General features: G+C 39.0%; 2 long non-coding RNA genes across 2 annotated transcripts in view; one reads left to right on the forward strand and one right to left on the reverse strand.

The window, feature by feature from the left end:
- The window catches only part of LOC104911378 (uncharacterized), a 59,906-nt gene that overhangs the window by 13,533 nt on the left and 19,259 nt on the right, over positions 1–27,114 (reverse strand). Inside the window, exons 3-6 of the long non-coding RNA XR_014884177.1 lie at positions 26,002–26,199; positions 25,614–25,700; positions 23,373–23,492; positions 20,537–22,759 (exon numbers count right to left, since the gene is read on the reverse strand). This is a non-coding gene — a long non-coding RNA (uncharacterized LOC104911378). The remainder of the gene's footprint in view (positions 1–20,536; positions 22,760–23,372; positions 23,493–25,613; positions 25,701–26,001; positions 26,200–27,114) is intronic.
- LOC146544082 (uncharacterized) lies at positions 1,798–6,355 on the forward strand. The gene is made up of 3 exons (XR_014884178.1): positions 1,798–2,060; positions 2,715–2,859; positions 6,134–6,355. It is a non-coding gene; the product is annotated as an uncharacterized LOC146544082 (long non-coding RNA).

A 27,114-nucleotide genomic window follows, 5' to 3' on the forward strand; every position in this document is an offset into this window, starting at 1 on the left:
TAATTTTTAAATGCTTTGAGGTGATTAAGAACTCAGGCATCACTCTAAATGTAAATAAGTCCTGTTTCATTTCCTTGCAGTTAACTGATTGCAGCAGTCACCAGCTACTTAGCTTGCTGATGTACTTGAGATCCACAGTCTAGTACATAATTAACCCTCTTCATATGAAGTGAAAATACTAGCAAGCTTGGTTTTGAATGTTTATAACTAGGATGTGACAAATTAACTCACTGGAAAAAAATAATGTTCGTATTTGTAAATACGGGAGCACTGTTTGAAACAGGAGCATCAGCTTAAAATCAGCACAGAAATGAGATGTTTGTTTTTCTAAAAGCAGCTTAAAAACACAACTGAAATAGAGTTTTGAAACTTCAGCTTGTATAAATTATTCATATAAATTTCTTTTATTTCTATAAAGCTGGATGCCCACCAGGTCTGTACTCCATTTCAGTTGTTTCAAGATGATTTAAAGTGAAGTCCCATATATACATTGCCATGATGGTAGTACATACCTTAAGGAGCAGATTTTATTAACAATACAGGTATTCAAAACAAAAGATTTAGCAGCCTTGTTGTTAAAGCATTAGCCCAAAGCCCAAGAACTTTAAGTTCACCTCCGAACTCTTGTAATGAATCATATTTTCACCTGGTGTGGGGTCTCTTTATGACCCACAAAGGAAACCTGCTGTAGCAGTGGGGTGGAACTAGATGATTTCCATAGGTCTTTTCCAACCCTTATGATCCTGTGATTCTGCCTAATTTGACATTTCTCAGAAGATACTTTCAATATTACAAATGTTTTGAGGCAATGGGCATCCTACAGAGATGTCCATTTTCACACTTGCATCACATCTGGTAAAATCAGAGTTAAACTCATTATTTAAAAAAAGAAAAAGAAACAAGCTTAATTTCCTTTTATTCACTTGAATACTGGAGAGATTGTAGGAAGAAGATGCATGCAAAATAGATGAGTTTTCATGTCCTTTAAAACAAGAAGACAAAAACATCTCACAGATGTTGGGTATACGTTTGTTTTAAAGGGAAGGAGAGATTGTGCAGCTAACCACAGCAAATCTAAAAGGACTCAAGTAAGACTCAGCAGTGAATTAACAAGAAACTGATAATTTCCAAATGAATAACAAAACAGTAAAATCATTATAGATAAACTCTACAAGGATTCATTTGGTCTTTTCCCAGCATTTCCTAAACTCATAAAGACCTCCTAGAACAGACCTGTTAGTCTGAGCTTACTAAGCACAGCATCACAAACTGACAGTAACTTTGGTGAAATAATTGATTTCACCTATTTTGGAAGCAAGGTCAAGTTTGTTCCCAGTTTCCATTCTCGTACTGAAAAAAGTTCTCCTCAATATAGTTCTCAGATTAAATATTTCATTACAGTTTTATCTTCCAAACATCTTAAATGCAAATGAACAGCTGGGTTTCTGATACTTTCAGAAAAGAAAGCTTAATGTAATAATATTTGGCTAATGAGTATTTTGCTGTGTTTAACTCTTAGCTTTTACACACATTAACAGGAAGACGGTTTCCCTTCTCTGCTCTTCTCTAACTCTTAAAGTGAATTACAGCAAGTATTACTCATGCCTCACTTTCCAAACTTCATACCTGTAGTTGGAAAAAGACAGGAAGGTGAAAGAGGTTGATCTCGTCATTTATTAATGTGAGGGAGCTCCAGGCTACATGGGCTGGGTGGGGGAGAAACACTGTTATTGTTCTCAGCAAATGAGGCAGGTCCATCAGCCTTTCAAACAAAATTTCTCCAGTTATTCACATTTGCTAAAGATAGATTCTGTGGCCAGCTGCCTGCTGACAGCCACTGAAAGGCGGTAAACGGAAATAGCATACATCTCACAGGTGCCTACAGGGAAAGTAACATCACCCCATAAGAAGATTCACAGAATTTCACAGCATTTTCAAATAGCAAACTAAAAGGCAGAGGGAAATCACTAGAAAGCACATACTGAAAGATGTGTATGATTGTACAGGTATACACGTGCTGTTTTGGGGAAGGAGTTAGTTGGCTGTATCATCTCTAGCAGGTAAAGTCTTTTATTTTTTTCCTTTCTTTCTATTTTCTAAATATGTTGCACTTCTGATTCCATTTTTAAAAGTTATGTCATCTTTTGAAGTCAGGCTTGAATACCCCTGTACCTGGATATGTGCATTTAATGACTGCAAAGATACAAGCTGATCTCTGGTTAAAAAAGGAAGTTAATCTTTGAAAGGAACTCTCAAAGCAAGGTAGTACCTGCAGGATAGCTCATCCCAAAATTCATTTTTGCAGTCACAGCAGCAGTAGCTACCTGCTTCTGCATTTGAAACTCAGGCCCTTTGCACAGTGTTAACCATCTTTTAAGAATTCTACATTAATGCCCTTATTTGAACTGCAGCCACATTATAAGTTCTCTGAAGGGCCACAGCCATAACAAGCCCATAATGTTACCCATTAACAAATGTGGATTTAGAACAGTAATTTCTACAGTATCCTGCCTACCAGAGATCTGATAAAAACTCTCAGCCACTATGGCATTAACCTCCACAAGAAGGTACACAAAATACACTTTGTTTTGTTCCTTTTGTTCTTAACCTTTCTCTGCATTTCACTTCCGTGTACTAAATGAGGACATGTTCTTTGCTTGGGAGCTCCCCACCCTTCTCTCTCCACTCCCTGCTGCCTTCATCTCCTCTCACAGGACCAGTCACCTTCAGTACTCCCTTCCTACCTGACCAGGCAGCACAGCCATGGAGCCATGGACAGAAGGATCTCACAGCACATGGTTGAATGCAGTCAGAGCCTCTTGGCACCACAGCACTGGGGACTGGAGCCATACAGCCCAAGTAAGCTGGGCTTTGTGCACGAAAAGGCGATGTTCAAGTTTGGAGCTGGAGACTTTCCCCTCACTGCTTGCTGAAAGCAAATGGTCATCCCAAAAGCAATATGTTTATTTTAAACCTTCAGATTTTTAAGACAATCTCTTTGTCTTTCTGAGAGGTGGAAAAGAGACCTAACCAGTTCTGAGTGCTTGCAAATGGTAATTGATATGAAGTGGATAAAACAATATGAAGCGTTCATTATTTGGTCTAGGTGAATTAGAAGAGCTTTCACAATACTTAGGTATGGTTTATGGCTTTCTTCTTCACATCTGTAATGCAACCTTTCCCATGTCTCAACTGCCTGGGATAACAGTAAATACTTCTTCAGACAAATACTGAAGAAATGTATACAGTGTTACACACTGTAACGTCTCACTAGCAGAAGAATCATAGAATCATTAAGGTTGGACAAGACCTCCAAGACCATCTAGTCTAACCATCCACTTACCACCAATATTGCCCACTAAACCATGTCCCTAAGTACCACATCTACACAGTTCTTGAACATTTCCAAGGATGGTGATTCCACCACCTCCCAGAGCTCAAGAGCAGCTTCCCCAGGTGAAACTCTGCTGGAGGCTAAACCTCAGCAACAATTCCCAAAATTCAGAATGTCAGTGGGTGCTCAGCATCTCTCAGAGTACAGGCAGCACCAAGTAGCACAAGATCACCCTTGTAGAAGAAATTTTTTGCATCTTGCTCTCAAAGATGTTCAAACCCTAACCCTGACAGATGTCCTAGAAGACCTTTCAATTTTGTCTCTCAAGCAATATAATTTAGTTGTTTCTATCCCTCAAATCAAGTCAAAGACTCAGGGACTTAAGGAGAAAAACAATCTTATTACATTAAAAGTGAGACCCTATCAAAGATCTTCTTGATTTGTATTATCCTGACAATGGGGAAGATTACATAACTGTTTATTTTCTATGAGGCAATTACAGTTCAGAGATATGACTGCAATTCTGTGTGCTTACTTGCAAAACTATGTACTTACCTGGGCTGGGCCTGCTCACTGGCACCAACAGCCAACATGACTTGTGTGCACATATCAAGGGCTTTATGAGATCAGAGAGACCATTCAGCTGAGCTTAAAAAGCCTTGTCAGTATAAACAAAATTCTTATCAATTTGAGAAAAATATTGATTTCTATATCACATTTCTCTTTTCCCAGCAAATGTAAAGATACATGCACAGAAAGCTCATAATTACTTTTTTCTGCAATTTAGAGGTCTTTTTTTTTTCCTATTGTGTTATTTCTCATGCTATATACTTATTCACCTGAATTCATATCCCTTTTTCTCCTTGATCATGCCAGTTCCCCAGTTCTAAACAACTGAAAAATTCCATATTGGGTTTGTATCCATTCTCATTACCCAAGCTTAGGGGCATATCTTTTTCCACAAGCTGAGGAAACGCACATCTTCTAGTTACTGACAGCCTGTTTTAATATCTCCTGAGTAAAAGAACAGCCTTACAGGATGGAAAGAAGATTGCCTGGAGAGTGTTGTGACTTACCAAGTAAGGACAGCTGCAACTACTGATTACAAAGATGCATCCTTCCACTGTGACTAAGGCCAAGCCCTTCCAGTAAAATATGATGCCAATTAGTGTTTACCCTAGGCCAGAAAGACTAGTTCTTAACCTTCTCTGACACTATAAAGAGTGGAGGATGCTCAATTTAGTCACCTGATATATGGGTAGTCAATCATCTGGCAAAACTAGGCTCTGTATCAGGTAATCATCCAAGAACAGTTAATTATGAAAAGAATAAATTATACTGAAAAAAATATACATTTTCAAACCCTCCTTTTGGGGAAGGTGTTTTCTTCTCTTTTCTTATCTCTCAAGAAAAGATTGAATGTAATAAATGTACTGGTATGCCATTTAATCAATCAGATCTACTTAGATTCATTAACCCTTAAAGGGTTTTAACTTTAAGTTAAAAAATCCTGAGGAATGATACCTCTCTTCAATAACTTCATTGTTTGCATCTGGAATCATAAAATAGGAAGAATTCAGTTGGAAAGGTGATTTTCCAATTCTTTTATTTCAACTCACTAAAATTTGATACAGATTGACCCATTTCTTTGCAAGTTAAAAACTACTGGATTAAGATTATGACCAAAATTATCACTCACCAAAGAGTGTGGGACTTCCACTCCAGGGGTAAATTTTGAGAGCTAATGCAGGACTACAAGATAAAACTCTCTTAAGCCTGACTAATTTCCTACTATCTTGTCTTCTCACAAATAACTAGCAAGATATTTGTATATGTGTGATTGAGACACTCATATACTCCCACAAAAAGAATTCCAAAACTCTGTATTACACATGCTTATCCCACTTGAGGGGGGAAAAAAAAAAAAAAAAAAAAAAAAAAAAAAGGAGAAAAAAAAACTGAAGATGCAGAAGATACCAGATGCAGAAGATGTTAGTTATAGCGGTTAATGTAGATCTGGAAGGCAGAATGCTGCGTGCTATAAGAACGCACAGGATGCAAAAACTAAATGGAAATGAGATTAGCAGAGTCTGTCTCTAGAGACAAAGTGATTATTCAGTCAAAATGATTAGTCAAAAAGAGCAGAGTCTCTGACAAGTGGAAAAAAAAAGATGGGATGAGGGTCATAGGGAGACTGTGTATTGTTCAAATATTAATAAACTAGCAGCATGGAAGCATATAGCGCCTAAGGTACCAGTCACAGCAACTGGAATTACCTATTTACCAGACACTGAGAATTACTGAGGTGAAAATCTTCTGGGAATGAACAGGGCATAAGAATGCAGAAAGAAAAACAGCCCCATGTAGAAAACTCAGAAATCGTCTGACAGGGATGAAGAGGTAATGCCATTTCCAGAGCTACTTGCAGTAGGAATGCAGCATCACTGACCAGTCAGAACACTTTTGTATTGATCAAATAAGGTTTAATACTGGAGGGGAGAGCAGAGAGAGAAAAGGATGACATAACAGTGAGCAACTACCCTTAAAAATGAAAAGTGTACTGCTCATTTCTTAAAATTATAAAGTTTGGAGCTCCCTTTCTACTAGATTGCCCTCATGATGGTTATCTACAGCTACTGGTCTGTAATTATGTTTCATGCAGTGGCCCAGTTACAGGAAGACGTATACTCCTAATTTAAACTATGGCCTAAATGTTCCTATTAAATTAGTCTCTTGTGTATTAGTTACTATTTTCAGACAGGAAAGATGGATCTTGACTTTTCTTTCTTATTTTCACAGACTTTGATTTGATGCAATTCCAGTGTCTCTCTGCATGAATGTGTGACCTACCTGTACATGTGGGAAAAGTCTCCAATCTGCTCCTTCAATTAATTTTTCAAGATACATATTTTCCTCCAAATAGCAATGATACACAGAATCTCTCCCTTCCCCTCCCCAAAAAAAAATGCATGATGTCTATAATGCCACAATTCAAAAGAATAAATGATTGAACAAATGTAATCACAAGGATTTTTTTTTTTTTTTTTTTTGCCATCATGCACTAAGTGCAGGAGGATAAGGGAACTTGCATGTGCAAGTTTTTATGCATATAGTATTACAAGTGTTTATTTCTGTAAACAATAAAACTTTTCTTACGATCTTTTTTTAAAAAAGGACATTCCTCTCTCCTCATCGCAATCCAAGCCCAATAAAGGATGTAAGAGGGAATAGAGAGATGACCTTATTCATATAGATCAGGATACATATTAGGTTTTAATACTGTACGTTCTAACTATAGAATTGCCGTAGAACTTGTGAGTTACATATATTTAATACACATAAAGTCCTCCTTTAGAGCAACATCATGAATTTTATTAAAAGGAATTTGGCTGATCTTACCTTCCTAAGAGCATTTTCCTCCTTGCATAGAAACACTGTAGAAGTGAGCAGTGCACATAGGAGAAGAGGTAGCTGCATTGTCTTCTGTTTGCACAGCATAGTGGAGTCATTACCCCTTTGCAAAACATCAGCAGCCTGGGTGAGTTTTCTCTTTCCCCTCTCCAGTAAAATTAAAACAGATTTGCGTCATAGATTGCATCTTTTCATTGGATTAGACATAGAAAGTTTATTCAACTATTATCTTTCAAGATATTAAGTAGTAAAGATGACGGAAAAAATTTAACGCAATAGAAATTTTTTACTGACTGCAGAGCACACTGAACTATCAGTCTGTTGCTGTAGTATTGCCGTATTTTAAAACTGCTTACGTTAATTTGTTATGCCAGCGATGGAGGAAGAATATGCAAAGGTCATTAACTGAAATCACCTGCAAAAAGTTTATATTCACAGCTGACACTGCTCCCAGCTGAAGCTGTGAGCTCAGCATTACCCCTTACTGATATCCACCACACAACTGAAGGCTCCTCCTCTTTTTCATAGGGAGACAATGGTTTTCAATGTGCTTTTCCAGTATCTCTGGGATTTTACTTTGTCCTGCTTCAGAATAAACAAAGTTCATGAACGTAATAGCTGGTACTGTGTTAAAGAATCACCCTGAAAAGCACTCTAGGTTAAAAAGAGAGAGAGAACAGACCTAGAGAAATAGCACTTCCATCTGAATGCTCTCTCTCTTTTTTTCCAAGATAATTATTCTGCTTGTGAAAAAGTTATCTATTTGAATACACAAATAGCAGAGAGGGACAGTTGGTCTTCTGTGTATATAAGTGGACTAGATGGGCAAGAAATGTTGCAAGGACCTTGAGTGCAAGTCTTTGTTTACTGAGAATAAGTAATCAATCAGTCAGAGCACACAACAAGACTTTGTTCAAACAATGGATAATGATGAGTGCCTCAGCCTCACAGCTGAGATTGGACAAGCAAGCCTGACACTACCAGCAAAAAAAGGCAAAGTCAACAGCCTGAAAATCACAGAATAAGAGAGTTCAGGGAGGTCCTGAGCACAGGAATGTTAACATGCACTGGAGTGGACAGAAGGCTTTTGAGAGATTTATCTTAAACAAAATGTTTATTTTTTAAAACTATCAAGCCTGTCTTGGAAACGAGTTTAAATAAATTCCCTACATTCAAACATGCCCACGTCAGTTACATTAATTTTCATGAGATTAATAACATCAGGATTATTTTTTCTTTATGTATGCATTTGTATATGTATTCCAGATTTCATTTACAGCAATTGTCCTGTTTATAAGCTTCACTGACTGCTGGCCAAGTGTGAAAAACAGCATGGAAGAGAAACAGTGCACATCATTAAGAAAAATTAATAGAAAATCTGGTGTAAAACAAGATCGTTATTCTGGAAAATACATCTCTTTCCTTTTCCCTTTCCAGCAGTTTCTCAAATACAGCTTTCTGTATTTCAAATGAAATTCTGAGAACTCCCAAATTTTGCAGTCAGTAGATCCTGACAGTCTTCTGATTACCAAGGATGGATGAACTTGCACTATTTACACAAGAATGGGGGGGGAGGGGGAGGTGGGAGTGTCTGGGGAGAGAAGAGAGACCAGATATGCAGCACAGTTTCACATCCTTGGGTTAATGAACAATAACAACATGAGAATGTCATCTGCTTCATCAGCCTGCAAAATATATTTAAAAACAGAACTTGATTCAACATAACAAGTATGGGTCTGCTTTACTCATTGCTAACTACCAAAGCATGTGTACTCTGCATTCTCTCACATTCTCCTGAAATTTAGCAGAAATCTTCACATTAGCAAAACTATTTGTATGAGGGGGTTTGCAAGGCCATAAGAACGTGTCAGGTGTGGTGTAAGATTTTGATTGATCAGCCAGGCTGCTAATCATTCCTACGCTGCATGCCAGCAGCCCATTCTTCAAACCACTAGCTGGTGGTCAGGTAAGTTGATTTTCCTTGAGCTCTTGCAGAACTTTTTGGTTAATGATTTTGTTAAGTGTTTGCCGAAATAAAATAAAAGAAAAAAAATTCTTAAGAGAATGACTTTGTTTTTTCTTTTTTTTTTTTTTTAAATAAACCAAGCATTCCTCCAGCAACAGAGGGTTTGCTTTTCCATAAATAAGCATCAGTCTTATCTCATTTATTTTTGCATGTACAAGAGACAAATGCTGGAAATGGAAGTCTGAGATGTATTTCAGAGCAGACAGAACCAGGATGCACTTCCCTCTCCTGAGCTCCACTTAGACAAGGACCCTCCAAGCCCTCAGCCTCTGTTGAGGCTATGAAACATTCATTTCACACAGGTAGAAAGGAACTAAATTACAAATTGACCACAGCATTCAACTACTCCTTCTGCCCAACTGGGAAAACACTGTGCTGAATTTCAAATTAAGTGACTTTGGAAGACTTTCAGAGTGTGAACTGTTTGATGCCCTCTGCACCCCAGGGACTGCAGAAAGGCAACAGGCTTTTGGCTGCTTGAGATTTCAGGGGGCAAAATCAATGAAAGCAGACTTTATGGTTTGTTAATTTACCTCAATTTAGAAAAAAAAATATATATATACACATATATATACAAATAAAGAAGCTACTACTTATGATAAAGTCTAGGAAATTTCTTCTTAACTATACACCATCTTTCAGTCATTTTGAAGCATTCTACAGATTGAAAGACACATGCAAAGGATTCCTATTCATTCAAGCCTTTTTTTTAGAACACCTTTTCATTCTAATCTTTTTCATTAATTTTACTCCAAGATACTGGAGTAATTTTGGTGACATATCCTTAATGTGATCAATAATCAATTGTATGAGAATTTTCCACAAAGATGGAAGAAACCTGTGCATAAAATATTTTCACTTCCTGTCCTCTCTCTTTTTCTCCACTGGCTACAGAGGTTCCCAATAGATTAACATGACACTCTAGTAAGTGGGTGACCTACAGTACAGCAGATACAAATTAGTCTGGACTACCACATTCTAAGAATAGTGGTCCACAGCTCAAAGTCTGAGTGCATTCGAGTTACAGGTTGTGATCCAAAGGAACCAGTGAATGGCTTGACACTAATTTCTTCATCAGTAAACAGGGCTGAAGGAATGAGGAAGGTCATTGCTGACACCAGCTGAGGGGAAAAGTTTCTGCTCTGCCCAGGGGATGGAAATGTTCCTTGCAGCAGTACAGACTGGGGAATGACTGCCTACCTATCTCTGCAAATGGGGCTTGAGCAAAGGGTGCAGAATAATTGTAGACTATGCTGCAATAGCAAAAAAGCATAGCCAAAAAGATAAGGAGAATGACTGCTTTAATTCAGCACTTGAGAAGTTGCATTTGAATGCAGTTTGGAGAAAATAGAAAAGAATCCTGAGAAATGCCACTTTGTTGGGGGCTGGAGCAGACAATATTTGAAGAAAGGCTAGTGAAACATGTTTATTCAGGCTGGAGAACAAGGGCAGGAGAGAACCTAATTACAGTCTTCTGCTACAGAAAAAGCAGTAATCATGAGGGTGGAACCAAACTCTTCTCCGAGGTGCTCAGCAAGAGGCAACAGTCAAAACAAGTTGCAGCAAGACAAGCTCTAATTGGACATAATAGGAAAAATATTCAAACTGCAAGTGAGTAAGTACTGGAAGAGGTTGTCTAGGGTGTGGTGGAATCTTGGGAGATTTTTGAAACTTGACTGGACCAAGCCCTAAGCAATCTGATTTAAATCTGAAGTTTTTCTTGCTTTGAGTTGGACTAGATGACTTCTGGAGATTTCTTCCAATTGTAAATATTGTATGATTCTATGAATTTCTAAGTCTCCTTAACCCAACCTCAACCCTCTAGGTACAGATATCTAAAAAGGACTGAGATGTACTGTGGCCCTTATGTCAACTGAAAGCACGAGAGCCGATCACCTTCGCCAAGCATAGTAGATGCATGCAGCAAACATGCAGTGCTAGTGCACTTCTACACATTCACACTCTTCTCTACAGTGTTTGAATAGCACTGAACACTGTTGGAGTTTGTGTAGGGCACAGGAGAGTCTATAATGTGCGGAAGAGAGGAAAGCAGATCGTCCAAAAGACTTGTGTTCTTGGAGCCTGCTCTGCTGTCAGAAGCTTTTCAATAAACTCTGAATCTCACTAGGAAGCCAGAATGGGACTGCATTCATACTTACTCAAAGTGCAGCCCAGTGAGAACCAAGTCCTTTGGGCAGCTTCATAACATAAATATTTATTAATTTGAATTACTATAATAGCATAGCCATTTACTGTCTGTGACAATTGCTTCCTTTTGGTCTCCTCCCTGCAATTTTCTACATCTGGAAGTTGTTCTTTCCTTCAACTGCCTGTCTGCCCTCTGAACTCCCCCTCACCTCTCTCCATCCTTCCTGTGCAAGTGGCCTTGGACTCTAACCTCAGTTTTCGTTTCCACCCTGCTACTGCTTCATCCACTCCCTCCTAGCACAGCCACTCATTTGGCATTTTTATGGATTTCACACATCCACTGCCACACTTCTCATTCCTGCTACCACATTCTGCATTGTTTTGCTTTGTCTGTTTGGATGTTCGATCCAACCAGGTGCTGAGATATTCATGGGAATGGGTGAGGTGAAAAAAAATTTATAGCATATGATAACAGGAACTTCATAACAGCATTGTGAATATCTAGGCAGTTAGGTGAGTGCAAACTGCGGGAATTCACAGGTCCAGGCAAGAATCTATGGTGTAAAAGCAATGAGATATATTTGTACTTCCTAATCAACCATCTTTTCTGAGCTGGCCTTCTGCTGTCCCTCTGCTGTTGTATGGCAGCACCAAAGAGCAGTGCTATGTGTTAGCTTGCAGGGGAATGCCCTTCTGTAAGATGTAGGCACTAGCACATGAGAGTTTCTTTATCTTTCTCATATTATGTGCTCCAGTAACACACAATGAAATGCTGCAGTCCTTGATTTGAGGATTCTTTTACTGTTTTTAAGGAAAAATGAAGAAACTTAGGTTTCTTCATTAGGTGAATACTCTCCATTAAATTTGTGAAGTTACTTTGCAATGTGCCAAGGTTCTAGCACAAGCTGTCACTTTCCACTCTATGTGCACTTAGTTTAATAAAACTTGTAGAAAATTACTTGGATTTGACAATTTTATTCTCTGGTCAAATTCAGGTGAAATCAGTTTTCCTCGTCAGGTGCTACTGTAGGAAAACATTCAGACATAACTATATGCGGTGTATGCACACATGCACAGAGGATGAATACGTATCATCTTCTTGGGAAATTCAGCTAAATAAATGGAAACAAAGAGTTTGAACAGAAAGATGTATTTAGTAATCAAAAGGAGTAGAAGGGGTTGTTTGCTTTTTGAATGAGTAGGTTTGGGACACATCACTCTACTTGCTTTTGGGTAATGGCATTTCCAAGATCCATATCTCTGCTCATTTTTTGACATTACCAAGACTGCAGGTTTCTGGTAAAGAAGGCAATACATAAATCAAAAATTTAAACTATGCCTCTGAATGAAATTGATCACACTTCACACCTATCGGTCTGTTAGCTGTTGTAATTACAGCAACTTTGGAACAATAAACTTCTAAAAAAATATATCTAACTTTTAGGTTTTGAATAAATACAACAGGACGTTCATAAACTCCAGGAAAAAAAAAAAACATTCTTCTTGTTCACATTTGTATTTTTAGGTTATATATAATAGGCAGCAATCTTTGTTTGGAAGGCAACACACACTTCCCCAGTGAACTGCAGGATACACATAAATAATCAGGGCTGGAGAGAGGTCATCACACGTCTTGAACTGGGGTTACAACAGCACCATGCAATCCGACTGTTCACAAAGCCCTCAGCAATGCAAACCAAGCTAAGCACAATATGACTGACTGTGCTGAAAGCTAAAAACACTTAATTGTAGGGATGCACCAACCTTGAACTTTATCATTCAACAAATTTTATTAAGAATCAATGTGTAGTGAAAGAAGTTACACATTTAAGCTATAGCTCAAGGGCATAAGAGTATAAATATGAACTAAGGAGCATTTACTAAGGTCCAAGGACCACCAGCTGAGCTATCAGGAATCAAAAATTAAAAGCTTAATTCCAAGTTATCCTTATTGCTGTAATAGAGATCATACTAATGGTACGTGTTTACTTGCAATTCAGGATTCCTGGAAATATTTCCCTCAAAAAAGAAAAAAGAATATACGGAAAGGATTTCATCAAAAGTGACTTGTATGAACGCCCAATTTTTTGTAATTGAAAACTGAATTGCTTTAATTTCTACATGCTTGGTTACTGTCTCATAGTCATGTTGTGGTCTCAGTTGCTTCAATGAGCCAGAATCCCTATGCAGACTTATCTGCACTATCTCTTGCGTCTAGGAACTGCCATGCTACAAGCCAGAGCATTACTGCCCAGAAATGGGAAATGTCTTCCAGAAGACACAGGTACTTCCACAAAGAATGAACCCCTCACAGCAGCCCACAGAGCACACACCATGCCAAGAGTCACTGCTCCCCAAGAGGTTGCAGAGGAGAAAGCAGGCAAATCGTGAGAAGTTACACGATTTTCAACTGAATTACTGTATACTTTACACATAGATTTTCAATGCTAATGAGGAAATTTTGCTCCATGACTTCCCAATAGCTGCCTGAATATCTCTGAAAATCCCCCAGGGACAACTGTAAAAAGCAGTAACTCCACAACAGGACTGTAACTGAACAGACTGAGTTTTCAATCTCACTCCAATCTGTCCACAAAGTCTGTTTCCTATCTGAAATTTCTTCTGTATGTTCCATATCAAGGAAATATATCTGTTTGTTTTTCTTTTCCCTCAAAAGTTTCCTGTAAACCAAATCAGACATCCTCCTTTGAATTCTGAAGGCATTTTAAATTAATACTGCATACTTAATCTTGTTTTAGCATTCTTTTTGGTTTGGGTTTTTTAATTCTTGTCTAGGAGTTACATTTGATGGGATGCAGCAGTTGTACAATGAAACTGCTTAATTGAAGCTCACTGTTAAAGAAATATCATGAAACTTAGTTAACCAAAGTTTGTAAAAAGTATTTTAGAATCTTAAATGGAAGCTGTTTCGTGTTATGTAAAAAATAGTTATTATGAAGAACACCGGGTTAAACGTTGCATAGGTAACACTACAAAACAGAGGATCTATGCAAATCTCAGCGAGTTAAAGCTCCTTTAACAGAATTGAGGGGTTGAATGCCATATGCTGGAGTGTGATCTCATCTACCTGAACTGCACTTATGGGAACTGAGTTACTCCTGATTTACACCAACATAAACAAGACCAGAATCAAAGCCATGCAGGAGCCCTAAGGGTATGCTTAGAATGGGAAAAAAAGGAAAGAACTCTACGCTAGACAAACTCACCAGCCCAGGGGGATTCCTGGTTTGAACTGCTTGCTGTATAACAATCACCAGTCCTCTGGCAAAACTGCGGCATGGTAAGTATGAATTCTCACAGTCATGAATAAGAATATTTCTTTTCCACAGTGGATATATGAATTCAGTCTTTGGAAAGGGATTGGAATGCAGTCATGTTCAGGAAAGTGATCTGGTAAAAACAATTGTTCCTACCTCATTGATCAGATTCATTTCCTGTATGCCTGAAAGAACATTTTACCAACATTTAACACTATTTAACCAATAAGAGAGGGATTTTTATTAGTTATCTGCAAGCTGATTGTTCTTTTGACCCAATCTGAAGCACAAGGTGAGCCTCTTTTTACATCTCCAGCAATGCTGTTGGTGAACCTCCATTTGCAAGCCATCCAGAAGCTGCAGAACTTGCAATAGAATCACAGCACACCCAAGTGTGAGGAACATGACTGGACTAAGAGATGTGCTTGCAGCTCTTGAATAAAAATTCAGTCTGCGCGTGTCAAATGGAAAGGTTGGTCAAGAACAAACATGTATTTCTGTCTTCTTCTAGGATGGCTTCAAAGAATACTCAGTGCCATGCAGGAGAGAAGCTGTTGAGGAGCTGTGTAGAACAGTAAGTTCAAATAGGAAATGATTGCAAGGAGGCTTAAAGCTCACAGAAACCTACCTGCTTCCAGAAGATACTCTTGTTTTTTGACACGTTTGCTGTCTTAGCATTTAATTCACTCATTTCATGTGAGTGTTCATTTAAATCTTAGCACCTGTAGTAACTACTTGCTTCACATCACAACACTGCCTAGAAAGAAATGAAGTCCCTGTGCAGCTAATCTTCCTCACGCTCCAGAACTCCATTTTGGGTCTGAGATCTCAATACGTGCTATGAACATACTCAAAACCACTCACCCAAAATGTGCATCAGAAATCCGGGGTGAAGCAAATAGTAAAGCCAGATCAGCAAAGATCTGTTCAAATATACTTATTACAGGGTCATTTTTCTTCTCCAAAGGCTGCCCAAAAAGTGAGGGTATATTTCAGATGCCTAATAAAATGTTGTATCCTAGAGAGGATACAATACCATCTTATGCAGTACAGTAGTTCCCTCAATATCTGTATGTGGCAAAGAAAAGTATTTCCTAATTCTGCCTACTTCAACTGCAACACTGGCTTGGATTCCTCTGCATGCAGGGAGGAAAAACCTGGGAGTGTCATCACAGAGCCTGAGCCACCAGACTAGGACCAGGGTAAGACTCCTTACTTGCCATAATGTTATTTTCTCTAAATTAAAAGAAAATCCTTTTCCCTCTCCATTTTTTTGATTGTCTAATGTAACAGTTCCAAGTGTGGTGCATTAGCTGCTCACCTAAAATACCATGAAACAGAGATGGAATAATCAACAAATGAAGGGTCCCAAAACTGAGGAGAAAATCTGCAAATGGGATGTCCACGTTATTCCCCTTGGTAATAAAGCAAGTTTTCCAACTATGTCAGCATTTGGGTTCACTTCTTTGTTTCTTTCTTTTTCCTAAAATGTTTCTGGTTTGTTATTATCCTCCCTGAACTGTGAATACAACCGAATGAACATACAAATGCCTGATAAAGGGTCTGTTCTCTTATTTACAAGAAGATCGTATTAGTCCTCTTTGCCAAGGATTCACCCCAGAAGTTGATATCAGCTTACCATCAGCCAGAATCTCCCTTAGATGTCTCCAAAGTGAATGCTACTGGGACAATCTCTCCTCCAGTATATTAGATTTCTATTCTTTCTTCCCAAATAATGTTGTCAGTTTCTAACATTTCGAGAGCTGTCTGTATAATTTTTTTTCCTTAGTCACTGCTTTCCCTGTCCTGGAGCAAAAATTGTTAGGTAAACTACTAAGGAAATTGAAAATAGATTTAGTTGCTACTTGACACATATTCATTAGCCCACTTTTTCACCAATATGGACAAATACAATTTTTTCTCCTGTGCCACTTTTTTTTGTTATTGATAACTATTTATCTCCCGGATTAACAGACCAGTAGCATTCTTCAGGATTCTTCTTGTTTTAAAAATGACCAACTTTCTTGTAGTCTGTAACAGTACTAGTCATTGATTTTTCATTTTCTGATTTTTGCATCCCTCATTAATTACCTATAACTTTAAACATCTATTTTGTATTCATTGATATCAGCTTCCTCATTTGTAAATACTGTTCTGTTTATGAATTTAGATAACAACTTTTGTTCTCTTTTCTACATTAGATTTTTTGTTTGTTTGTTTTTAAGTCTTCTTTCTAAATAGCAGAAATGAGTTTTGAAGGCTCTAATAGAGTTTTTCTAAATCCCACTATTTTGTTCTACACTGGCTCATTAGCAGCCCTTTTTACAAATGAAGACTATGCATAAGCGCATGTCACAGTGCACATGCTTCCACTCAGCACACATATATGTAAGTGCAGAAGTGAAAAGTTGTTTTATGATATCTCATTTATTTCATTTTATTTTCCTTTACAAAAAAAAAAAAAAAAACTTTTTTATAAAAGTACTCAGCAGGGACTGTACTCTGTTCTTGTGTTACCAGGACAGTAAATGACAACCAAATTCTTTATTGTGTTTTTCCTGATAAGTCCTCGCTCAATAAACATGTAAAATCACTAGATTTTGTCAGTCACTTGAAGATATTTCCATCTTCTTTTACATACAATCCTTGAGGTCTTTTTTCCCTAACTGGCTCTTCTTTAGCTGTAACACTAAATTTTAACCCTCTCTATCATCCTGTGATACAGAGATGGAAAACATCTGAATTCTATTGCTGTTCTGGATCAGAGAAGATGAGACAACATCACACAAAGATTTCTACCAGTTTGTTCAGATAATTTCTGCTCATCACACCCTCCTGCTTTGTATGCTGGTACCCTCTTCTCCTGCCTGTGGTGATTAGAACTGACTAATTTTATCCCAGTTTTCACATTCTTTGATTCATCAACAACCAGATCCCTTCTTCATGGATCTGGAGAAGCGCTGCCATAGTAAGCTTTCCAAGAGCTATAAATCTTCTCTGAAACATCACATTTAATTTCCTTGTTCTTTATTTGCTAGATCTATTCACTGCTGCATTTGAACCAAGGCAGTGGGAAGAAAGGGACAGATTTGTACCATATTCCTTTCTAATTTGCCACAATCGTCATACCTTCCACCTTCAGCTCTTTGTTTCTAAAGTTCTGTTTTGGTCAAGTAAAAAACAAAACAAAAAATAATCAGAGAAAGCCAGACATCTTCTTTACTTATCTTGCTTACTGCTCACAATAATCTTTCTTTATATCTAAGGTGTGATATAATTGTGACTCTGCTTACACTAGCAAAATTTGTTTAAATTGAGTTATTTCTGGCATTATATAAATGACGCAGCAGTCAGCTCCACAACTGCATAGCACAAAAGCTCACTATAGCTAAAGTACATTTTTATTATTATTATTTTGTAAAAATAAGATGCTTTCATTCTGACCTAGATAAGCATTTCTTCCCCCTCCCTCCTTAAGACAACTATGAAAATGAGATTGTAAATCTCCTATGGAGAAAAGACATGGACAAATCAATAATTTATGTTGTGATTTTGAGAGACTTTCACCTTGAGGAAGTGCCAGCTCTATCGTAATTCTGTAGATCTTTGAAAATGTTTTCCATTACTAATCGAGAGAACCTTTCTTTTTTTCTTATTACTTATACAAGGCTCCTTTGATTTCCAGTATGTGACACTTCAGAATGAAAATGGTGTCTGCATTAATTAAAAACAAAGATGAGGACTCTTACTTTCCTCCCCCCTCACTTAAAATCCCAGTAAAACACTGGCAGGCAACACTCAGCGTGTAGCGCTCTACTTCCTACCATGAGCCCCTTTTATAGATTTCTGTCACTCCAACTGCTCCTGGCTAAAATCAGCAGTAGTAACAGAAAACCAGTTTTCTTTTCTTCCCAGTGGTTGGGAAGAAAAATGAGCAGACAGTTAGCAGCAAAACAGGGGCTAGGTGCACATGGCAATTAAATAAGCTTTCTAGAGATCTCAGGCAGGGTGCACATCAGTCATACGGCTCCCGCACAAGACCTTGGCAGTACAAGGTTCATGCTGAGGCCTTTGGAGGAGAAAAACTTGTGAGTTTATGTCCAATAACCTTCCCTTTGACCTTCAGAGCTCCCTCAAGCATAGACTTCCATGTCAATAGCTCAGTTCCCCAAACCACTCATTGTTTCAAGAAATCTTCATTATGACTAGCAGAAGCATGTTCAAACCACTGCTTGTTTCCCTCTGCTGGGTCTTGTAAAGATAAGATTATCAGCAGTCACTCATTCTCATCCATTGCACTACAAGTAAGAATCACTCAGTCTGAGTGTTAAACTGATTGCTGACTACTAGCATGCCTAGGTATGCCTGTGTAAAATACACAGATGAGGGTTCTTGGTTCAATACAATGTATGAAATAGCATAATAGATAGGGCTGGTAGCAGCTCTATGTTTCTATTTTGAGCACCAGAGCTGTAATATTGTCGAGCTTGCCTATAGGCAGCAGATGACCTTCAGGCCTCCTGGTCCTATATCTGATTGCTGTATGCCAACTAAGAATTATTCAATCACATCTTCTTAACAAACCAAATCTAAAATATACCAGAGAGGTAAGGAATCTGGTAGAACAGCAACTCTGTGACTAATACAAACTGATAAATACGTAATGTGATCTTAAAAAAAAAAAAAAAAATCATGTGAATTATACAAAAGCATCAACTTAATGAGAATTTTCATGTTGTCCCTTTATTGCATTAAGGGTCAGTTTGTCTTACAAAAGGCATCAGAATAGATCACTTGTATACTGAAACATAAATAATTCACCTGACTATATAAGGAGAACTATTTGAAATTAGTCAAATCTCTGGAATTCCTCTACCACTTCCATCTTAACAGCTGGCTTCCATCTCAACAGTCAGCAACCAGAAAATTTATAAGTCTTTACTGCATCTAGAAAACTGTCATAACAATTATTCATTTTGGTTTCTAGAACTGAAGGGGTGATGTTCATACTTGCAGAAATGTAAAAACAGAAAAGGTTCCAAAATTTATCATGCCGTTGTCATAGCTCATTATCATAAAAGTGACTTTTTTGACAGATACTTTAAGCATGACATAAGTGGGTTATTATTTGTGCAGTGGTGCACAATGAGTGTTCATATAGGAACCTACAGGTATATTAGAAATGCTTGTTCTTAAACCTCACAGATTGCTACCTTCAGGTATTGCCTACCATACCAACCGCCAGTCTGTCTGGCAAGACGCACAGCACCATGCGAATTGGGCAGATATTTGCAAATGCTGAAGTTTTGAGATGAAGCAGCAGCAGCACCGGCAATACTCAATACAAAATCTGACAGAAATTATATTTGCATGAAAGTCTCCAAATAATTTTGAATGGACACATTCTTAATAATTCCCAGCAGTGTTTGTTTGGAAGCAATTAAACAAAACTTTTTTAAAAAAAAAAAAATCTGTTAGTTCATTTTTTCCATCTCTTCCAACTCATAGTTCAACTCCAGAAGTTTCACTGATGTTTTTATAATAAATGCTTTATTATTTTTTTTTTTTTTTCACCTGGGTCATTTCCCAACCATGTGAAAGTTTTATCTTACTTTTTGTCTTCAGCAGTTTGAAAACTTTAGAGAAATCATTAATATTAAGAAGAATGCAAAGGATGATAGTTTTCTCATCTTGCCTTTGTTTCTCTTTTCCTCTGGGCCACGTAAGGATATTCAAGTCAGCAGAGACAGTGTTGCTCTTTAAAAAAAATCGCTGATTTAATATTTAGTAGGTGATGGATTCCACTTCAACAATCAGATTCAGGAACAAAAATAGTCTGAATCCCACTCAGTGCCATGCACAAATCCATAGATAGAAATCCAAAGTACTGTACAGCACAACATTTCCCTCTCGGTGAGACAGAGACAAGCAACTGTGATTCCCCACATATACACATACATTCTGAGCTGATGCCTGTCAAACGAGGCCCTGGTTAAGTGGCAAGCATAATATCGTTTCCTTTCCCCAGAGGTAACTGTCCTCATTACAGAAGCGAATGAACCCTAGGTGTATAATAGAATCTTCTCTAAAATATTCATCAAATGAAGTGGATATTTCAGCTGGAATTTGGATGGCATGCTCGGTTTTGGGGAATTTAGGAATTAACCCAGTACTTTGCTCACTATCTCAATTTTTTTTTTTATAATAAATCATTAAACAATTATGATAGCACATAACGCTACTCTCCTATTCTTTGCTGAGAAGGATGTGCAGATGAGTTTCCTTACTGCAGCAATGTCCATTAATACATCTGGAGCAAGGCTTAAACTTTTCACTTACACTCGGCTGGAAAGCAGACATCTTCAAGGTGAGTCACACCGCCCAGCACAGCACAGCTTCCTTCACAGCTTCTTGGAACTAGCACTGTGGGCCGCGAAAACGTGCCTCTGCCAGAAGGTCCTCAGAGCAGTGAAATAAAACAGGGCCAGAATACTTCATCAGAAATCAGAACAAAGCAGCCACGTACAGGGAGAAAGGGATACTCAGCCCACTGTAAAATGCTAAACGTTCCTTTTCTTTTTACTTCTCTATTCTTATTTCTTTCTTAAAATACTGCAGTTTCCTTTCTCCTCCTCTCCGTGTTTTGTCTCCACGTTTCCAATAATAGCCACAAGCCTTGGGAGTTCTTATTCCACCTGCCCCTCCACATACCCCTTCTCTGCCCTTTCAGTTCCACCTTTTGCAGCCCTTCCCAGCTCTGGTTTCACAGAACCATAGAATCATTTGAGTTGGAATGGGACCCCAAAAGGCCACCTGGTCCAACCCCCCTGCAATGAACAGGAACACCTACACTAGATCAGGTGATCAGAGCCCCATCCAGCCTGACCCTGGGATGGGGCACCCACCACCTCTCTGGGCAACCTGTGCCAGTGCCTCACTAGACTTAGCGTGAAAAAACTCATATTTAAGCTATCCTATCCTAAATGCTCTTTTTGCTCTTTTAGTTTGAAGCCATTTTCCCTTGTCCTGTCACAGCAGACCCTGCTAAAGGGTCCCCTTCTCCCTTACAGCCCCCTTGTAGATACTGACAGGCCACTCTCGGGTCTCCCAAGACCCTTCTCTTCTCCAGGCTGCACAGCCCCTCAGCTTGTCCTTGTAGGGAAGGCTTCCATCCTTTGGATCACTTTTGTGGCCCTCCTCTGGACATCCTCCAAAAGATTCACATCTCTCCTGTATTCTGAGGACTCCACATTTATGGCACATCAGAAGAGCACAAAACCAACCTCTACCAATGCCAAGAAAGTGGCATGACTGTCCTGCAGGGCTATGCAGGAAGGTCACACAGCACTTGCTCATCTTCAGCAAAGCCTTCCTGACATCAGGTGAGTTAACACAGCACTCCAGTGCAAAGATGTTATTTTTAAGTGATTTCTCACAAGATTAGGATTCTCTCCTTTCCCACATGCTATTCAAACACCAGTGACAAAAGTTTCATCCTTACTCTCATCAGGACTTGTTTGTCAGCAGAATCACTCTTTAGTTTTAGTCATTTGCTCAAGTCTTAATCTACTGATCTCATTATGCTGCTCTAATTAAAATCATTTGCTGATGAATGGTGTCAGTAATGTTACACTTGGCTAAATTAACACTGGCTTAGTCCTAGCTCTAATATGAGCTTAACTATGCAGCACTGATTGATGAGCATTTAAAAGCAGGAATTCCTTTCTTCAGGTCAAAGGCATAAAAGGAGAAGCTGAAGATGTGAATGCAATTCATCAACAAGTATTACAAAGAAAGTCTGATACAATCTTGTACAAACCACGTGCACCACTCCACAGCTTCCCTGCAAGATGGATCATCACAACACAAATATATTTGGCCCAAACAGCAGGAGCAGAGTTTTATGTCATGCTCTGAAATTGTGGCTTTAAGCAGCATATCTTGTTGTCTGGCTCTCATTCACATCTTTTTTTTTTTTTTTTCTTTTTTTAATAAATTCAGTATTTCTAGACCACAAGTATTCCTACAGACTAAAATTAATTGCAATATGCATCACCATATATGTCTAAAGGAAAGGGATGCTGGAATGTTTTACAGTGAAAACACATCCAATTTTAATGAAGTTCAAAAGAAGAAATGTTTATTTATGGATTAAAGTACACAAAGATCTGCTGCTCAGAGCTTCTGAAATACTGACAGCTTTTTTTTTCTTTTTTTCTTTTTTTTTTTTTCTCCGAGAGAGAGAGAACACGTGCAAGGGAAGGAAAGGCTTCATATGCTGTGCTTAGCTGCGGTGAGTGGATCGATGCTCCCAGAAGACCGACAGAGAGCTCTGGGCCTTCTGACACTGGCTGAGAGCAGACAATACACGACTGAAGTCTGAAGGCAAAGTTACCTCTCAGAGGTTGTCTCTGGTGAAAGAGCAAGATGAGCTGATAGCTCATACAGCTGCAGGGGGATGTCTCAGCACGTCCTGAGACAGACTGCATATTTCTGTCTTTGGGTCTCAGCTTTGCTGCTGTTCAAACTCTGTGACATCACGTTAACACTCCTAAAATTATTCTGGAAAAAAGAGGTGGAATCCAAATTAAAAGAATATCCCAGAGATACTTATTTTCTGTTCAGCAGTTTCTTAACAGAAAAGAATACAGCTGCATATCTAAAATAGACCATTCACTCAAGACATAAGTAAAAACAACTTTAGAGAAGATGTGGAGGTCTCAGAGTGACATGTAAATGTAAAAAAAATTAAAAGCCCGGCCCTGGGACAGGAGCCCTGGAACCAAATGACAGCTGCTGCGAGCGGTCCTCAAGATCACACCAACTTTTGTTGCACAGAAATACTACTGGGAGAATACTGGCCTCACAGAAACGTGGTGCCAGACTGTTTGGGTTCAGATATTGGGAAAAAAGAAAAAGCTGACGCCTAAAGACTGCAGCTGGGCATAACCTAAACTACTCTATGCGATATCACTAACAAGGTCCAGGTTTGCACAGGCTCCAGCAAGTTACCTAACACAAGAAATCCTGACTGCTTTAAGACAGAAAGAAGTTGTTCTGCAATTCCTCCTTTCAGGCTGTCTGCTTAGTTCATTTTGGGAAAGGGCAAAAAACAGGAAAAAAACCACTACAGGCAGGTAATGCTTACTGCTCCCAGGACACTGACAACACCAACCTGCTGTCAGACTGACATCCAGAGACAAGGAAAGGTGCGCTCTGTTGGCATTAGAGTCTGAATCCTCTCTGTATTCAACCCATGGAGAACAGTAAGTCCAGAGCTAGAGCATAACTGATACTGAACAGACAGGGGGGAAAAAAAAAAAAAAAGAGTTAGAAAAAATGCCTTTTGGTAGGCCAGCTAACAGCATGCTGCTGCAGCACTCTGCCTGAGGCCATGCAGCCTCAGCTGCACCATCTGCACTGGAAAGGTGCCAGAGAGGAATGAGCAGCTGAGACAGCAACACTTCCAGGATCCAGTTTTAGCCATGGCTGTTCCAGGCTGTGAGTTCACCTAAACCCTCTTCCAAGCTCCTATTTCTTGTTCAGAGGCACCTACTTTGTTAAATTGTGTTTTGTTTTGTTTTTTTTCTCCTCCATGTGTCCTCTTCTACTCTGCTGTCTTAATGACTTCTTTGCCTGTGGGTTCTGGTATCACATGCCTTTCCAGTGCATCGCTTACTCCCTGAATTCATGAGAGACAACACCCTGGGCAACAGCATGGTGAAATGCCATTCACAATGGAGGCATTAGGCACAAATAAGAAAATACAGAATGAGATTTCTGTAAGGAAAGAGCAGAACTGCTCCAAACTCTTGGTGACATCAATTACCAGAGATAGAAGTGCAAAGTTTTTGCATTGTTCAGCAGCAAAATTCCCATCAACTTCAATATTGTAGGATATGTCCCTGCACACTGAAACAAATTATCTCTATATGGATGCAGACAGGGAGAACTGGCCTCCAGCAAAGCAATATTTAATCTTTGAGTTCTGAGGAGCAGCAGTAAGAGAGTCTCTCCCTTCAATCTGCATCTCAGTGAAGTCACCCCCAAAGAGATGCAATGTTCTTCATGTCACTCCTTTGTTTTCCTTTCCCTGACATCTTACCATGCTTCCCATTCTTTTTATACGTTTCCTTTTGATACTTGACATGCAAAAGTGACTGGCTTCATACAAGGCCATAATGCAGAAGTATTGATGCTTTCTGAGCATAGACAGGGTGAGATGAATAAGGAATAAAACCAGTCGTCTCCCACAGGTGGGAATCTCCCAGTCAGGCTGTGGCAGACTGGGACAGCCACAGTCTCCTCAGAGTGCCCACCAACTGGATACCACAGCTAAAATATATTGCTCCTCTCTCTGAGATGAGAGTGTCAAATTGAAGTTGTCTTTACCAGGAGCAGAAGAGATGCTGACATGGTGGAGGTAACCTGCTGTATGGAAAACACACATTATCTGGAAACTGTCTTCATTTTCAAGAGAGACTTAGAATCTACCATCGTTTTCATCTGTAAAAAATGAAATTTAAGAAAAAATCTGCAAAGAATCAAGAAAGCCACATTTTTCTTTTTTTTTTTTTTTCCTCCCCCACAGGGAGGAAATACAAATAATTGTGTAAGCTTTTTGGTACTTGACTTCTGCTTATTTCTACTGGCCTCACTGCTACATAGAGGTACACTGCCCTGCTCCTAGCTGCTTGCATCCCCAAGGTCAGGGCAGGACCTGCTTCTACTTGCTGAAAATGGGTCTGTTGTTTCAGAGCACAGAGCAGAATGGAACAATCAGAAAAGTACATATTAGGCAGGCAATTGCAAACACCTCGGTGCTTGGGATTTTGAAAAAGGTTATTCCTATGACACAGTTATGTGGAATATTTTCTGAAACATTCAAATGTATATTCCATCCCTGGGGCCTGGATGTGCAGCAGATGGATAACAAAATCTGACTTGCAACTTTTTACTATCACTGCTGACTGCGGCCAAAGCCATCTCCTTTGATACCTTTGACATAATCCCATCATCACTTCAGGGAATACAAAGCGATACCTGCCAGACAAGGAAAGGGTGGAGGTGCTTGAAAATTACAGAAGTCATCAGATTTCATAGGCCAGAGAAGAATGTAAAGAGGTGAAGGAGGATGAACGAGCAGATCTGTCCTTCCCACAGTTGTGTGCACAACTCATTGCACTTGCTTCAGCTCTCAGACCCAAGTCATCATCAGCTCCCTTCAGCTCATCGAGAGGCATATGCAACTGCAGGTGCCCTCTGTCAGCAGGCACCAGGCATGCTCAAGGAGTTAGCTGCACAAGGAAAAGTCATACCAAAAGTATCTGTATGGACAAAGAGGGTCAGAAAAGCAGTCATCGTATGCCGATCCAGCTATTTTAAGCTCCTAACCAGCACTATCAGCAGCACTTACCACCATGTGAAATAAGCCATCTGATGCAGCCCATGTCCAGTGGGCATCCATATCATGCCATATCATCATCAGCTGGTACTGTTTTGCCTGCACCATAAAACAGAACAGTGAAGCTAGCAGAAAGCTGTGATTTCTGTCTCTTAATGGATGAGGACGAAGACACATTAGGAAGACCAAAAGGAAAGGTGATCCATAATGACTGCTCAGCATAAATAGAGGGGCTCTCACGTTCTGTAAGTATATCCAGAAAGAGGAGGTTATTTGTTTCTTGGCACTTTTTGCTGTATGCCTTACTTACAGCCCACTGTATTCCCCACAAGTACAAAAGGGAATTTCCTGCCCACCCAAACAAGGACAGAAACACAGAGTTGTGCTGCAACGTACTCACCGGCAAAACCTGTAGCAAGCAGTTCAAAGGCAGTAGGCCAGGACACAGCACACTTGCTTTCTTCTCCAATGGTCATACCGGATGTGCTTCCATGCATGGAAAAACCAGTGCCAAGGAACCTTTTAAGGCAGCAGTCTCTCTTACTATTGCACTCTTGAGCTTAATGAAGATAGCAATCACAAATTGAGTGGAAGAGTTCTGGACATGATCAAAAACAGAAAATTGGGAAGAAAATTACTGCATGGATAATAAATTGGGTTCCCATCTCCAAATTTTTAAGTGTATTGAATTCTGTAGCTATTTTCTTTTATAACAGACAAGAAAGAAGAAACTTTGGATAGAAGCTTATAATATTTGCTTTACATAAATTTACCACACAAAAAATATCTGATTGTATGTGAACCTCCCATTTTCACAGACTTTCATCCTTACCATTGAGATTCAGAGTCCCAGATCCTTTCAGGAAATTACTGACTAAAACAGTGCTATTGCAGTAACCGCAGGCAGTGCAACAGTCTATACAAGTTTAGATAAAGGACAAAAAAACTTAATACGTACCTGGTTCTTTTTAACTTGACTAGTCATCTTAAATACATAGCATCAGTCAATCACCTGTATTAAAGAATAAATAATACTACCCATAGAACAAATGATAGTATGTGGATTATGACAGGCACAGAAATTTGTAATCTAGGATCTTGGGGGAGATCAATGGGGTCAGCCAGACACAGCATGAGCTTGCAGAGGATGCAACCACAGGATCAGTAACATTTCCTGTTCTAAAATGGCCATATATCCGTGTATTCCTTTAGGATCTACTGGTTTTGAGGACCAATATTATCATACTTAAGGAACAATCTATTCTTATCTGTAAAGGGAATAATCTGTAGGAACCGAACCAACTGCCACCTTTTTAAGAGCTGCCCATTCAGAGTCACACTCCAGAGACTCCTGCTAATTGGAAGACATTCTGTAGTAAACTGTGACATATTGCAAATGCAGCAAATACTTGACACTTTTATGATTATGCTAATATCGTGACATTTGATGTGTTTATTTATGAAAAAAATGTAATGCAATTAAGTTCCCTGAAAGAAAAAAAAACAGAAAGAA

The sequence above is a fragment of the Meleagris gallopavo genome, chromosome 6, assembly GCF_905368555.1.
Source record: "Meleagris gallopavo chromosome 6, MGAL_WU_HG_1.1, whole genome shotgun sequence".
NCBI lineage: Eukaryota > Metazoa > Chordata > Aves > Galliformes > Phasianidae > Meleagris > Meleagris gallopavo.